Source organism: Poecilia reticulata, chromosome 4 (genome assembly GCF_904066995.2).
Source record: "Poecilia reticulata chromosome 4, P_reticulata-male-v2, whole genome shotgun sequence".
Lineage (NCBI taxonomy): Eukaryota > Metazoa > Chordata > Actinopteri > Cyprinodontiformes > Poeciliidae > Poecilia > Poecilia reticulata.
Genome location: NC_088833.1, coordinates 31120557 through 31136897, shown reverse-complemented (window position 1 = coordinate 31136897; position 16341 = coordinate 31120557). Strand labels below are relative to the sequence as shown.

The window sequence follows — 16341 nt, the reverse complement described above, 5'->3', positions numbered from 1 at the left end:
TGAAGAACTAAACATTCTTATTTTTATCCTGGCCGTTACCTCCCGACACATTTTCATGAGATTCTGATCTCTCTTCAGTGTTCCATCTGAGATTTCTGCCATTGATCTGGATTCCTCCAGTAGAATTTCCACGGGGCCAATTAGAGAGCAGAAAAACTAAATTGTGAATGATAACGTTGATTTTATGGTTTTAGAATTATGGTCTGCCTGTCGTTGTAGTTTAGTAATGTCAGTGGAGAAAGTGAATCCTATTCTATTTCTTTCAGAAACAAGAATATGAAATCCATAGCTCTCACCAATGATATGCCATAGTAAAAATAAAAAGTTTGCTTTTAATATATTTGTGTCCTGACTTGAACTATTTTAGATCTCTATTAACCTTAACATGCAGGAGCAAATTACAGTAACCTCAGTTTACCACAGGGGTGCATTTCTTTTTATTTCACGACCCGGTCTGAAATGTGTGTTACTGTTGCAGCTTGCATCCACACAAAAATATATGGCCTGCCATGGAAAGAGAAGGCATGAATTCAGCCTAATATAAACCAGAACAATGATGGACGATGCACTGCCAGAGCAGCGTACATGTTATAGAGATGCCAGCTAAAATAAAATGTAAAGTCTTCACCTGCAAGACCGCTACTGCACATCCAAACTAGTGTATTCTACTTGGTCCACTTTTCAGCTTCTGACTTAAATATTTTCTCCACTTAACTCGTACATTGAAAGTTCTAAAGAGGAAAAATAATAAGAACAATCAAACGATTCCAAAATATTACAACTATCAATTGCTTGGATGCATACTTGGGACACTGTCAACTTGCATAACATATAATTGCAATACTGTGCCTTATTATTTACAGTAGATGTCATAATAATATAATAATATTCACCTCATTTAAACTTGTGCATCCAGATATGAGGTCTTCATTTATTGCCACTAAGCAGCCCTGTACTGCAGGCAGGAATCGCTGTTTTGACATAATTAGATGGATTTAATGCCAGAAACGGCCACACCGATGTTTTAAAACCTCCGTTAAACACTAATGTATTTTTCTTGCATAATAAAATTTCAAGACACCAGAGACGTATCAGAAAATGTACAGTGGGTAAAACAGGAAAATGTATTCATCATTAGAAAAAAAAGCTTGATGGTATTTTTAAAGTGAATATATCACCATGAAACCTTGGTGCTACAGCCCACACAGCATCGGTCCTGATCAGCAGAGCTCTAACATGCGGTTTGAAACCTGTGATGCATTTTTGTAAAGAGGTGTTGAAATAAGTGTCCTTATTTTTATTTTATTTTTTTTAAAGGGAGCAGCAACTTGAAAAAATAACATTTCCTAGGTTGCTTTGTGCAGATAAAGGCACATAAGCAGGTTTGTAAAGCTCCAATCTTCTGATATTGATTCTGCCTGATTTGAGTTTTTCTTGTTCAATAACAAATTAATTCTGCTAAATATTTCTCTTTCCCTTCTATCTGTGAACAGTCAGTAATGCGCTATATTAGTTGTTTTGCGTGAGGGCGGCTTCCATCAAACTGAATTTTTCTTGATAATCACTGCTCCCAAAACCAGAGTGCTAATCCCAATATAGCTGCCCTGACTATTTTATGAAAAATTAAATGAAATTACAAATCAAAGTGTCTCCAAAATGTCTTATTTATTTACAAGAATTGTCTGGCCTGCATTTGCTTTTGTGCCTATTACTGTCTGGATATTCCTTTTGGGATATTTTCTGAATTGCAAATGACGGATCTCAGCTGATCTCTCAGTGCAGTGGATCAAATTTTCACGACGAGAGGACTGGGCAAAGGAGAACACCTCTTACCCCGACAGGACATGATGCAGCTGAATACATTATGGATTTCTTGAGGAAGTGGAAAACAATGTGTCTGTCCATATTGTCTGTGGAAGATGTTGGAGATGTGTACATACTTGGATTTTTGATAACCCAATATGACATAAATTTTTATTTTAAGAGAGAAAAAACATATTTAACCCTGTTATATCCTCCTTACTACCAGTAGTTCATTTTTGCCCTTTGTAGAGGACATTTCTAAACTTGAATATCTCCCACCCCCTGCATTCTACTGAATTAATTCATTTTGGTATTTGAAGAGGACATTTAGGACTTTTCAATGATACCACATGTGAAGGGGTGGGACTTTTGTACGTACCTTTTTCTAATTCCTAAAAATGGCGTTCATCAGCAATAACACTTTTCATGGGAAGAGACAAAGTAAGTGCATAAAACCTTTTATTACCTTACAAAGACTGTGGGATTTAAAAAAAATGGTGATTGGACAATATTTTTTCCTGGTAGGAGGATATCTAGGATGAGAAAAAAAGAGGCAATAAATACGTTGGACAATATTTTACTTCAACAACAATTTGTTTTCACAAGACAGCAGTCAGAAGTTGATTCTCAGTCATGGAGTCAGAAGTTTGGTTTTGTGTACTTTTATGTTCCAGAGCAGTGGTTCTTAACCTTTTTTGAGGTACCAAACCCCCCAGTTGCATATGTGCATTCACCGAACCCAAGTTGAAACTTGGTAGTCTGTTGCTATGAGAGAGATACTTGTGAAGCAGGTGTCTAAGAAAATCTTGAAGTTACTCTCTGAGCAAGGTGGAAAACAGTGCTGCCAGTGGCACCTACAGTATCTCAGGCAGCTCAGGAAGTTGCATAACTTTCCCTGTATAGAAACCTGTGTGGAACACCATCAGGTCCGGTCCATCATCAGGTCAAAATTTCAACATCCAAAGTACAGGGAGGAGGACTCACAACATTTTTCTGAGATATGTGGTCCATACAAGTTTGCAACTTCTGCATCTTGTTGATAACAGCCATGCATAATGTCAACACTCTACATGGCCTGGTTGATTCATTCCAAGCCAGTGCAAGAAAACGCACACAATTCACATCTTCCTCTTTTGTTTTTTGGCACATCTCACAATTTCTCTTAAAATTCACATGGCAATTGGGTGGAAACAGACATTTAGTACATCATGTAAAACCTTACATTTGAACAGAGGTGTTTCACCTTTTGAGTCCATTCCACATTTAAAAATAGTGGATCCAGAGTATACACACTTGACCTAAAACCTGAATATCAAATCAGAAAAATCTCAGAATCATGCTGGGAAGTATGTTAGTTGATCTTTCCCTTTTTAAGTTCCCAACTAAAGCAATAAGTGGCCTGAAAAAAGTAACGATCATATATAAATCACAACAAACCAGGATGTGGCCGATGTTGAAGACATGACATCTTTGCCAGGATTTTCATCTTTAGCTGTGATAATGGCAGACTGGGTTGAAGACGTGCGTAATGAAAGCCCTTGGCGTTGACAAAGACCTTGGTCAGTGGCGCTTTGTTGCAAATTTTGTCTATGTGTGTGTTTGGCATGTGAATGGTGAGCTCCATTCACTCAAGGTTACTTGAGGAGTCATCCATTTCTCCAATCACTGTCTCCTATTACTTGCTCCAGTGCACCACTTAGGTTGCACACATAAGCCTTCATGGGCTTTTTTCTGGCTGTAGTGTTTTTCAGTATGTTGTAGAGGGGCTCTATATAAAACCCAAAATGAAAATATTTTTATATTGAAATTGATCTAATAGTCATAGGAAATATAGTCCTATGAATATAGGGAGGTGTAGTTGACATTAATACTCACATCAGCTTATGCCTTTCAGATATTACTTAGGCTTGATCATTCACAGACTGAACATTAAAGAAAGCATTATGTATTGTCATAATGAACAAGATTAGCATTATCCATATAGTAATCTCTTCTCGAAAAGGTCAGAGGTGAGTCTTGCACATGATAAATGCCCACAGACTGCTGACCTCTGTCAACAGTGTGTGGGCTGACAGAGGTCATGTACCACTTTCTCTTGTTTCACTCAAACAACTAAAGTTGACAAAGGTGAAAGTCCAGTAGACTCTGTTCGATTTGGTACTAAAATTGCAACTTTTGTTATATTTAATTCATTTATTTATTTGTGGTGGTACAATGTATACAAACAAGAGGTGTGCCGATCGATCGGCCACCGATCACAATCGGCCGATTTCCGTGAAAAAGTGTATGATCGGTGATTGCCGATCACAGTCTCTTGTTGCCGATCACACAAACCGATCACCTGCATCTCATTTTGCAGCCTGCCTGTGCAGCTGGTCTCCTCTTTCCTTCACACTGCGCAAACAAGCAGCAACAAATCCTAAGCGATGTGGAACTATAACGCACTGAGTGACTGGGGAAGTTTGCGTGTTGCGGCGGAAAATTGAAGCACATCAAAATGCATCAACACGACGAATCTAATACGACATAAAAACGATGCCATACTTAACGGAGTTTGGCTACATCGAGGCTCACTGCAGTAAAAAAGACATGGAGGATCAGATAGCAGGTAAAGCAGCGCACAGCTACAAACACTCACCCAGATTAGCATGACGGTCAGAAAGCTAAACAAATAACACGCAAAATTATTTAAGTCTTCCAGCTGCGATGTAAGACGCTGGTTCTGATCTCGCTATTGAACCGCTGCTACGCGCTACAGGTAGTAATATTTCACAGACTGAGCGCCGCTTCTGCTCCACATGGTAGTGACTCTCACACCGAACCTGTTTAAAGCTGCAGCATCTAACCTAAAAAAATTAATTTTACATATTAAAACTTTCGCTGTCCTAACATGAGACAGATAATCTCAGAAAAAATAATCGACCTCCTCTGCCTCCTCCCTTTTCTGCATAATTACTCTGCTCAGTCAGAAACAGCCAATCAGAACTAGCAGTAATCAGCTAGCCGCCATGCTATCAGGAAGTTTTCATTCAGTAACTGAGGATTGTTTATTGTAATGGAACCTGTATTTGCCTTTGAATGTTAAGTTTTATACTTGAACTTTTTGGCAATGTTGAGAGGTTTTATTTTGACTCTTTGCATTATTTAGCCTCTTCAGAGCCTTCATATGTTTTCAGTCTGTTAAAGATAGTATTACTTATAGCAGTACAATTTGTACAATGTCCGTTTTGTTTTTTTCTTGGAAAAAGTTATTAAAAACAAGTTTTTGTCTAAATTAAGGTGAATTCGTGATTCCTTTTTCCACATAATGTAACCGGTAGTGTTTATGATTAAAATAAATAATAATTATGTGATCGGCCCTCATGGATGATTGGAATCGGTATCGGCAGGAAAAAACCTGATCGGCACATCTCTAATACAAACGTAGAATGAAATGAGTCTGTAACTGATGTGTTATACAAATTTTACTACTGGCTCAAGGTCATAACAAAAACGGGAGACCATGCAGGGATTAAAGTGTAGAAAAATGAATATTTATTAACAAAAACAACAATGGATTGTCGATATCAGCATCAGTGGTGTAATGCAAATGCTTGGATGTGTTGTATGAGTGCATATGGAAGTCTTGAAGTGCCAAAACAAAGACAAACACAAATGTGCAAAAAAGGAGGGGAGATGAGGCCTGGCAACAAAACACCACAAGCGTCAAGCGGCAGAGTGGACACTGAAGGCGACCCAGAAGACGGAGATAGCCAGGTATAAATACTCTGCGCTCCCAATCAACCTGATCAGCAGCACCTGTAAAGGAGGAGGAGGAGCACAAAGGCAGACAACAAGACATCTGCAGCCCAGCTTACAAGGCCCAGGGCCGTAACACAAAGTATATAGCTAAAGCTAATTCGCCACTCAGGACTCTGCTTGGGCATTTCCCCTCTACTTGCTGCACCAAGAACAACTAAAGGAAATGACAGGAAGACACTAAGGAAGAAGACACTGAACAGAAAGTCGGCTTTCACAGTGGAGTAGAGTCAGATTTTGGTTGTAGGATTTCTCTGTTGTGTTTAAGACCACAGCCATTTCTTCCACTAGCTCTTGGCCTGAGCGTTTATTTTGGTTATATTTACCCAGAATGCCCTGCACTATAATATGCTTCCTGCTTTTGGAGCAGTCTCTACATTTGAACTGCGCCAGAATTCACTTCAATTGAATAGAGACCTAGGTTTTTAGGTGGACCAGAGTTCTACATCAGAGTTTGATTGTACATTCACACCTCTCCAAACAAACCAGACTTTCTAGGAAAACATACTAGAGTTTCATTAAAGCAAATTTAAAGATCTTTGTCAGTAGAACAGGACAAACTCTTCCATGCAGCCAAATGGTGATGGTGATGATTTTGTAGGATTTGCTCACCAGCTGCATGTAAACCCATATTCAGGTTTCATCTCTGTAGACAGCGTTTCCTCTCTGTGGTCTATTTCTGTCTTTTTCCCTCAGTTTTCCTCTCTCCTCCTGGTCTCTTGTCGACCTTATCGCTTCGTACAACAACCCATAACTCAGCTGCACACCTGCGATCCGTGACAGCTGAGCCTCTGGCCTGGTACAGTGCTGTCACTCAGCTAGCTAACTGCCTTTAAACAGCATGACCCTGCTGGCCCATTAGGCTTGTGTCAGATGGGAGTGTCAAGCCATTCCCCCATACACCTCGCTGCTTGGCCCTGCTGGTACCGCATAATGACAGGTCCAAAAAGTTGTTCTCATTTTAAGGCTAAGTCTGCTTTGTTAATGTTCACATTCATTTTTTATAATCTACGAGACTATACACTGTATGTGAAGCAGCTGACATTGTGTTAAATTTATGGTACGATTAAAAAAATGAACAGTTTGAAAAAGGTTAATTGGCTGACGGTTCCACAGTCCAAGAGAGCCCAAGGTAGAATTGACACTTTTTGAATAATTACCAAGACATATCAGTATATATATTATACATAACACATTATACTTTAAAGTAGCACAGGACCTGTAAGCAACATTAAGCATGTAAGAGGAAAAAAAATTGAGAGCCATGTTTATGTAATAATTTCAACTGAGGTGGCTCAAGTCACTACTTCAGTTCAGGAACATTGGAGGGAATGAAAATTATGCCCTGAAATGCCAAAGCACAGTGATCATAATGCTAGTTAGAATTTAACTAGACAGGGGTGCACTGATAAATCAGCAGGCCAATCAAATATCTGCAGGTCGATCAATCAACAAACTCCATTTCATTTATTATTTGGGCGAATGGTCGATACTTGCATGTATCGAAGATGACAATTCAGTGTTGCAGAGTTCTGGGTCATTGTGAGCATTTGACCTGCACTTCTACTGCATACATTTACTGGCCACTTTCTTATGGGGAGCAGCAGTGGTAGGAGTTTGTCCTTTAACCCAGGGGTGTCAAACTCAATTTCACTGAGGGCCACTTCAGCATATTGGCCACCATCAACAGGCCACATTTACGGTACAAATCAGGAGTTCCCAGGTCCAGTCCTCCAGACTGCAACTTTTAGATGCATCCCTGCTAAAACACCCCAGACAAAAGGTTGACTTCCCTCATTAGCAGCAACTCAGTTCTGTAGAGGCTGATAATGAGTCAATGATCCAGGTGTGATAGAGAAGGAACACATCTAAAGTTGCAGATGGTAGCTCTGGAAAACTAGACTTGGGCAGTCCTAGCATAAATGTATGAAAATACAATGTTAAAAATAAATTAAACAACACCTCATATTGTTAAATCTGGAGCTTTGGAGCGTCTGGTTATCAAGCGCATTCAAAACCTTTGGTTGAAATGGCGCATTAAATTCAAGTCTCCATTACAGACCAGAGAAAACTAAAGAGAATGCAACGTTGTGTTAATCCATTTGAGGAGCCGGCAGTTTATTTTGAGGAAATAAATGACGACGCAGAAGTTAATTAACATGCGCATTGCGCAGCTCAACCACTGCGGAAGCGGCTCCACCGCTGCGAAGAATTAAAAACCGCTGGAAGTAACTCATCCAGAAGATTTAACAAATGGAGCCTCCTGGGTGCATGTTACCCAGGAGAGGGCCGTCCTGGAGGAGCTGCAGACGTAACATCTGAACATCTGTCCGTTTCGGAGAAGCAAAACCACGCAAAAAAATAAAAAATAAAAATAAATAAATTCTGGTAAAAGCAAACGCCCGGACCGCGCACATGGTAAAACACTCACAGAGTTCAGTTGATCTGTTTGGATCAGACAGATTCAATTGACTGATGAATTAGTGCAGATTTTTCTGCAGATGGGAACCAGGAGGAAGTACGTTGAGACCCCAGCGGGTGAAGTGATGCTAATTTAAGTGAAGTCACTTAATTTAATTTATTATAAGTTATTGAGGCCAGTCAGTCAGTGGTTTTTGTCACTACGGAGAAAAATGTAGATGCATTTATCTGTTTAATTTGTGATGGGATCTGGATTCACGGTGAATATTAACTAAACCGCAAAAAATGCGGCTAAATAGCCGATGTTAATATGATTGTAATTTCACAGGTAAAAATATTACATGACCGATTTTTTTTTATGTTGTCGGTCCAGATTACGGATAACAAAAAAAGTCTAGTGCGACCTGCCGCTCTGACACCAACTCACACACATCTTCATTCACAGTCTTACTTGTAAATCAATTTTTCTTTTCTTGTACGTTTTGATGTTAGCTTGTCGATATATCAGTTTTATTCGCTGGGAAAATCAATAAGCAGCTTGAGGTGACTCTGCTGCTCTCTAGTGGCGAGAAACCGTAATGTTGGCTGGTAACAATCGGAATGCATTATGGGAATGCATTATTAGTTTGAAGTCAATTCGTGCTCAAAACCTATTTTAAGTTAATCATGGGCCTATAAAACGCTGGGGGCGGGGGCACATAAAGTGACATGGCGGGCCACATGTGGCCCGCGGGCCTTGAGCTTGACACATGTGCTCTAACCGGTCGGTTGCCAGTCCAATCTCCACTTCTTCTCTGTCGTTATGTCCTTGGACAAAACTCCTCACCAGCCTGGCCTGCTGGTGGTCGTCAGAGGACCTGGTGGCACCGGTGCATTGCAGCCTCACCTCTGTCAGTGAATCCCAGGGCAGCTGTGACTGCAGTAGCTGCCCACCATTGTGTGAATGGGTGTGTTAGTGATTGAATGCAGTGTGAAGTGCTTTTGGGTTCTCAGGTCTAGGTAAAGCAAGAACAGGTGATTAGGAATTTACTAGGATGACCTTGTTTTGTATCCAGGTACGTTGTGGTAGTTTGCTCTGGTACTTAAAGAGCATCTTGGTCCCAAGATCATTTTGAGACCACGAACAACTACAACTTAGTGACATATTCCTTAAATGAAATTCAAGTTTTTGTTCTCAATAATTTCAATACTGCCACTTGTGTCACTTTGTACATAAGGTTAGAAGATGAGTGATGAGACAACAAGAGGGAAAAACATTTTCAGGACAAATATTTAGACATTCTTCTGAATACAAAACACAAGAGGGAAAAAAAACCAATGAGGTGAGTCCAGCACCTCCACCGTGTTGCTGTCACTGTTAACTTACTCAGCTAATGCTGGATGTATGCACTCTGCAGAGTTATTGGCTTGTGTGTTTAACTTCATATCTGTTGGGCTGATTCATTGAACAAGTGACATGTAGTGTAGGTCTGTTTCATTCACGTTTGTGTTCACCTAAATGCCTCTGCTTACCATTGTCCAGTTTTTATTCTCAGTAAGTTTTTTTCATCCTGGTTAAATAAATGTTGATAATGTAATAGTGAACATAACTGGCAAACCAGTACAAAAAGTTTTTTTCTTGATTTTCTTTAAGCATTTGCTGCAACATAGTCATCTTATTGGTTCAGTCTTAGTCTTCACTTGGTGTCATGTTAGGCAGTCTTTACAACACTGACACTTGACATGTTTATTCAGAGATTAACCAGCTATGTTGGTTGCAACAAGTCATTATTTGAGCTACTTTTGCCTTTCTGTCATCTCCAACAACTCTCCCATTTCATTCTGTGATGACATGCCGACACTGATGGTATGTTGGTTAAACACAGAGGTTGCTGAATCTACTTTATTTGTGCACAGCTATGTTTACTGTATCATTACATATTATGACTGTAAATTTGCTGATGCACATTCATCACAACCAATTACTGTCTCACTGGGTGGTAATTTGTATTGTTGATGAAATATCGCTATTTGTATTCACCTTGTGTTCAGACTGAAAAAGATGATCCCCATTACTAAAGAGTGACAATGATCTTACACTTTAAAATAACATTTGGCATTATCCAAATAATAACCCTTTTCTTACATGCAAGTCCTCCTATTTTAAAAACCATTGAATTTGATTTGTAACTGAGTAGATGAGTAGCAGAGCAACTTCCAAAGCCTAACTAATTAATTGGTTTTGATATAGACCTTCTTTCAAAAGTACATTTCCTTATGACAGAGACAGATGGTGATTGCAGGAATTTCACAAAACTAAATCTCAGCCTGGTGCCTTGAGTTTCCATCCATCCATCCATCCACCCACCCACCCACCCACCTTCTGTCCCTTAGTGCTTAGTGGGGTCGGGGGGTGCTGGTGCCTATCTCCAGCTATGCGGGTGGTAAATCCAGGTACTCTAGTTTCCTCCAAAAGTTCAAAAACATGACTGTAGGGCTAATTATTCCATGGTTATTTGTCTAGTGCAGGGGCCACCAACGCGGTGGCCGCAGGCCCCCTGTCACCCGCAGGCCCCCTGTCACCTGCAGGCCCCCTGTCACCTGCAGGCCCCCTGTCACCCGCGGGCCCCCTGTCACCCGCAGGCCCCCTGTCACCCGCGGGCCCCCTGTCACCCGCAGGCCCCCTGTCACCCGCAGGCCCCCTGTCACCCGCAGGCCCCCTGTCACCTGCAGGCCCCCTGTCACCCGCGGGCCCCCTGTCACCCGCAGGCCCCCTGTCACCTGCAGGCCCCCTGTCACCCGCAGGCCCCCTGTCACCCGCAGGCCCCCTGTCACCTGCAGGCCCCCTGTCACCCGCAGGCCCCCTGTCACCCGCGGGCCCCCTGTCACCCGCAGGCCCCCTGTCACCCGCAGGCCCCCTGTCACCTGCAGGCCCCCTGTCACCCGCAGGCCCCTGTCACCCGCAGGCCCCCTGTCACCTGCAGGCCCCCTGTCACCTGCAGGCCCCCTGTCACCCGCGGGGCAAGTTCTAAAAATAGCCATTCTCATTAGGGAGCATTGCCAAATAAATTATTTTATATTTTTACATTGAAGCAGTAAAATTTGTTTATATTCAGAATTAAAAAAAAAAGCTAATTATAAAACAAATTCAAAATGTAAATTTTATGCATAAAACTCTTCTATGGTTAAAGTTCAGAATATGCTCCTGCAGGACGTTATTGGAGCGCAGCAGCGCCTGCTGCTCCCTCTGCCTAGCTTAGAGTGGGAGCAGCTCTTAGGTCTTTTTTTTTAACTTGAAGTAAAAAAAAATTATTTCTGAAATTTTAATTATCGAACGTAGTGCACATCTGAGTCTGTGGGGGTCAAAGGGCACCCAAAGCTTAAATCTTATTGGTCAGTTTGCTTTTGTTTATTTGGCGTCTCGGCGCTTTTTCTGTAAGCTAAAACTGAATGAGCGGAGTTTGAACCTATCGCAGTTCTAGGAGCGGTTCGGATTCCGGTTGAGCTTTTTACCATGTTCGGTTCTGACGGGTCGCCGGTTATGAGCTTTTTGATGTTTCCCGAACCGGACAGTTAGCGGGTCACCCGTTAGCTGACATCTGCCGCTCCTACTTAGCGTCGCGCTAAGACTGTGTGTTAAACAATTTAATCTAGTTGAAACGTTTTCTAAAAGAGTAAAAACTAAGCAAACATTGTTGCTTCACTTTCTCCTCCTCTGCACGTGGATCACAGGTCGGCTCCGCTTCCATGTATTTATTAGTATTTAGCATCGTTTGTGTTAAAAAAGGGTTCGCTGCTTTAGTGGTTTAAGTTTGCGCTGGTTTTGTGTGACGCGCACATGATGCGCATTGGAGAGATGCGCACTTACAGGTCAGGTGCAGGGATAGTTTTGTGCTACCTTATAATCTGTCGGACATTTTTTTCTCTGCACAATTTGTTAATAATAAAGAGGGTTGGATGATAAAAATATACAATAACTTTTCTTTATTATTTAAAGGAAAATCTCACAGTGCGTCCAGCAGCTGCAGTAATCCAGACTGTCAGTCACTTGTGGGAAATTTAGAATCACACAGAAAAGCTTAAGAAAGGGAATCAAACTTAAAACTGAACTAAGAACGTCTGATCACATAATAGCAATTAACCATAGCTGCCATGGTAATAATTACTGATAACTATTGTGAATAGTCCCTAACATTAATATTATTAGACGGCATGTAATCATATGTATTATTATAAAGGCTGAGCCAAGAAAGGTAGCCCTTTGTGTTGCTCTGGACCCGTGAAGTAGCTCCCAGGCTCAAAAAGGTTGGTGACCCCTGGTCTAGTGTATTTGTGTTGCCCATTGGCAGACTGGCTACCCATCCTCAGTGTACCATGCCTCCCATCGAAAGACTGGTAGCCAGCAGTCATTGGATGAGAGACGTGAGAGGCACTAGCTCCCCAGCCACAGTATTGGTGTCTATGTGAATGGGTTCTAAGTGAGTTTCGATGGATGGATGGAAACCTTGCATGGGAGTGTGTGGTTATGTGGGGTTCGGGGGTTAGCTGTTACAAAATCCCACAGATGAAGCAGCAAGTTAACTTTTTTGGAAGACACAACTTCTAAGTCAGTGTTGTTGAAACTGACCGTCAGTATCTCTTAGTCTTGCTGTGTCTTGTCCCCTTTTCTGCTGTACTTGTTTGCTTTCCTTCATCTCCCCATGGTTCTCCATAAGTGTGCCTGGCAGGCTGCTTCCGATTAATCCATCCTCTCCCCTGCTTCCAATTACCTGAACTGTACAGCTCCTCATTCATTCAAATATCCAGCCAAGATTAATACGGAGCTTTGTTGTGGGTTTCAAATGAAAATGCTTAACCGTCACCACGTAACGTTATTCTTGAGCCATACTGATGTTTGTTCAGTAAAAGAATATGATCTTTTTTTTTTCAAAGTTCCCTGATTTTATTTTGAGGTATTTCAAAAATATATCAACATTGGATCTTCATCTAAAGAAAGCAAAACACCTTCTTTTTGAAAACTGGCTTCCCCTCTATCAATGTAGTTTACAGCAGCATATTGCATGACAAGCAATTGAAATGGACTTGGTTTCATTGGACTGTAATTCAGCTTGTTATGTGCTAAATTCATGTACACAGATTTAAAATAAATTCCTATCTTAACCCAGTTTCATACTATCAATAGTGATCTTTTTACAATCTCATTTTGCAAAAACAACATTACTCACCCATCTCATAACATTTCACTGAAACTTTAGGTCTGATCCCCTAACGGACGATAGTTTCTCCAACAGAGGGATGATACTAACGCTATAGCATTTAGTTCAAGGGATTTTTCTGGTTTTAGAAAAAAGTTTTTAGAATATTTATTTGAAAATAATTTGAAAACAGGTTTCACAAAAGAAATCCACAAATTCTCAAGCATGAATAGCCGGGGGTCTATTGTATGACGACTCCAATTCCCATGTTTCCACAGGTCCATACTGAACCATTCAGATGGAGAGTTTAAATACCATCCCTACTTTTATGAATAAAATCTGATCTAAGCTCAGTAAAGAGTCCAGTAAAGATTTTTTTTCAAATGTAATTCATTGTTCTTTGTAAGGCATGGATTTTAATATTGTTCAATTAACAACCCAGATGTGATATGTAAATTCCACTGAGGAACAGGGTACCAATTATGAGCAGAAATAAAAAGGAAATACAGGGAACTAAATGCCTTGGACCCACTCAACACATTAACAAAAATACAATTATAGACTCACTTTGTTATTAAAACACCCACAATATCTAATTCTCCTCTTAAGGGATGGATAGTGTTATTGAACACTGAGAACTATATGACATTTGATGATGGTGATAAAGACCCACAGCCACAAGTCTCCAGTCTTTAGATACAAATTCCCATTCAAAGTGAGAGGCAACAGCTAGCTAAGATTATGTGACATTACTGACAGATTCAGTGCTACTTAATAATATAAACATTTGCTAATACTGTTACATGGAGGGCTAAGAATTAAACTCAAAACTGAACAAATTGAAAATGGTATATGCATATGGAAAGTACAACTTTAAGTGATCTACGTAAAAGGTACTGTGAACAATGACTACCTGGGAGTCACCATGTTGAAATCCAGACTCCTCAGACTATTTTAACTGGAGCGCCGTTACCTCGGCTGTGACGTCAAATCCAGCTCTTGGTTCAGACTACCAAGGTAACTAAAATGCAGCATTACTCGAAAGCTGACCTAACACAAAGGCAAAGAGGAGTAACTTATACTGTTATTTGGCCAAACCACTTACAGGATAGGAGAAACAGAACTAAATATCAATGTTACCTAAGGACCAAATAATCCTACCTAACCAAAACCCCTCAGTGACTAGCACATGCTGAGCTGGCATTATGTTCTCAGCCTTTAGCTCTTGGCCACGCCTCTTTTCCGTAAAGGAAGCAGGTAACCTGGTAACCCCCAAAAAAGAAAAATATTAAAAATAACAGAATACAATTTAAAAAAAAAAACTCAGTGCATTATGTGAACACTTTCAACATCACTGTTCAATTAATTGCTACATAACATGACTAAAATTTTCATTTAACTGCAAAACAATACAAACTCATTTTACCAATGTGTGGCTGAGGTTGTCACGTTGTAATTTCATTTCAACACCGTACAAATTCACACCTCGAAGATTTGATTAGTTGGTTTCAAGAATCAAGGCTAATGACCCTCCAGCTGTGGGTATCTTATTATCTTTCCATAGAATTAAAAACATAATGTATCTGGTTTTAAATGCTCTTTGAAGGTTCCCATACAAAATCTGGAAACGTATTGAAATTGATTTGATCATTTTCTAGGTCTGCATAAGGATGAATAAACACAAATTGGTCTCTGAAAATGTTTTACCTTCCAGAGTTTAGGTTCAATGTTTTATTTTTCTGGTTTGACACATCACACTGAGGTTTTGTGTAACATATTAATCAGTTTGGTTTTTTTAGTGACCGACAAAAACATGTAAAAAAATAAATAAATAAACCTACTGGGTTTTCTTCTTTGTTTGGCATAGTCTTATTTTAATATATGCATCTTCAAGTGGAAATCAAATTTCAAGAAAATGGCAGTGGCAACCTATAAAGCTTCCTGCATAGCACGTTCTCCTACCACATTCAGCTAACAAGAAGTTCTATAATAACTTTTAAAATAAAAGGGACTACACATCAGCAAGAGGACTGTTGCTGATGTGCGTCGAGCTTTACTTGCTCAGGATGCACATATATGATCAATAGTGTAGGTAGAGATCAGGACATTGTCTCTAGAGTAAGATTAAACAGATTATAACCAATAGCCATTTTCCCCAAGGCTGGTGTTAAGCTTTTTGAAACCAAAGTACTAAAGCATCACTTTATTCCCTCAAGAGTTCTATTTTAGATACAAACTCCCATTTGTCTTAAGGGCTTTTCTTCTCTTTTTGGCAGAAATATTCACTCATTCCTCCTTTTAGGCATTCTGACCACTTTTAAGCCCGTATTTAGTGCTGTTTACTTTGCTCTGGAGCATTTCTAAGTTGAAGGGAGACAAGGTAGTGAGAGGTTTATAAAAATGTTTTTCTTGCCTGAACAGCATGCTGCTGCCTTGAACATATCTGGCACACACAACAAGCAAGTATTTACACGTTTGAATTCCTCTTATTGTGGTGGTGTTGTTCCTCTCCCCCACAGACACTATTTTCCGTTTTCCCATCCCTTTTGAAAGATGCTGACGCATTTATAGCTTTTCCATTTATATCATTGCTTACCATCTCTAGACTACATTCTTCATATGCTGTTCTACAATATCTATCTTTTGTAAAATGTTCACTGCTTTACTCATTAGTGTGTCTTATTTATTCTGTAAACGCCAAATTGTTCATTTAAAATATACTTTTTGGATGTTTGTACACTTATGAATTCCATTTAAATTGTGGCTCTCAATGGGTGATATTGGTGACATTTCAGCAGGGTTTAATGATTGGGCAACAAATGTTAAAATTTTGTCAAATGACTCAAATATATGAACATTCACCCAAGTAATATTTAAAAGAGAAAGTGGTAAATAACAACACACCCTGAAGTGTGTTTTGCTCCGTCTTTTTTCTCAGTGCGTCAGTCTTGTTCATATCTGAGAGAATTCAATGTGCAGGGAAGCTTGGGGTTGTTTTGTGGTTGTTCTGACACAGTCTGGTGCTTTCTGCACAAAATTTAACAATGTTCTTGGCATGCACTGTCATAGCACATCCTCTAAAGAGACAGGATCTGCTTGATTTATTCCATCTTTATTCTGTCTTGCTGGGATTGTAAAACACAGG

At 40.1% G+C, this 16341-nt stretch overlaps 1 protein-coding gene across 1 annotated transcript in view; it reads left to right on the top strand.

The window, feature by feature from the left end:
- naaladl2 (N-acetylated alpha-linked acidic dipeptidase like 2) overlaps positions 1–16341 on the top strand; it is a 416483-nt gene that overhangs the window by 5600 nt on the left and 394542 nt on the right. The gene's annotated exons all lie outside the window — the stretch shown is intronic.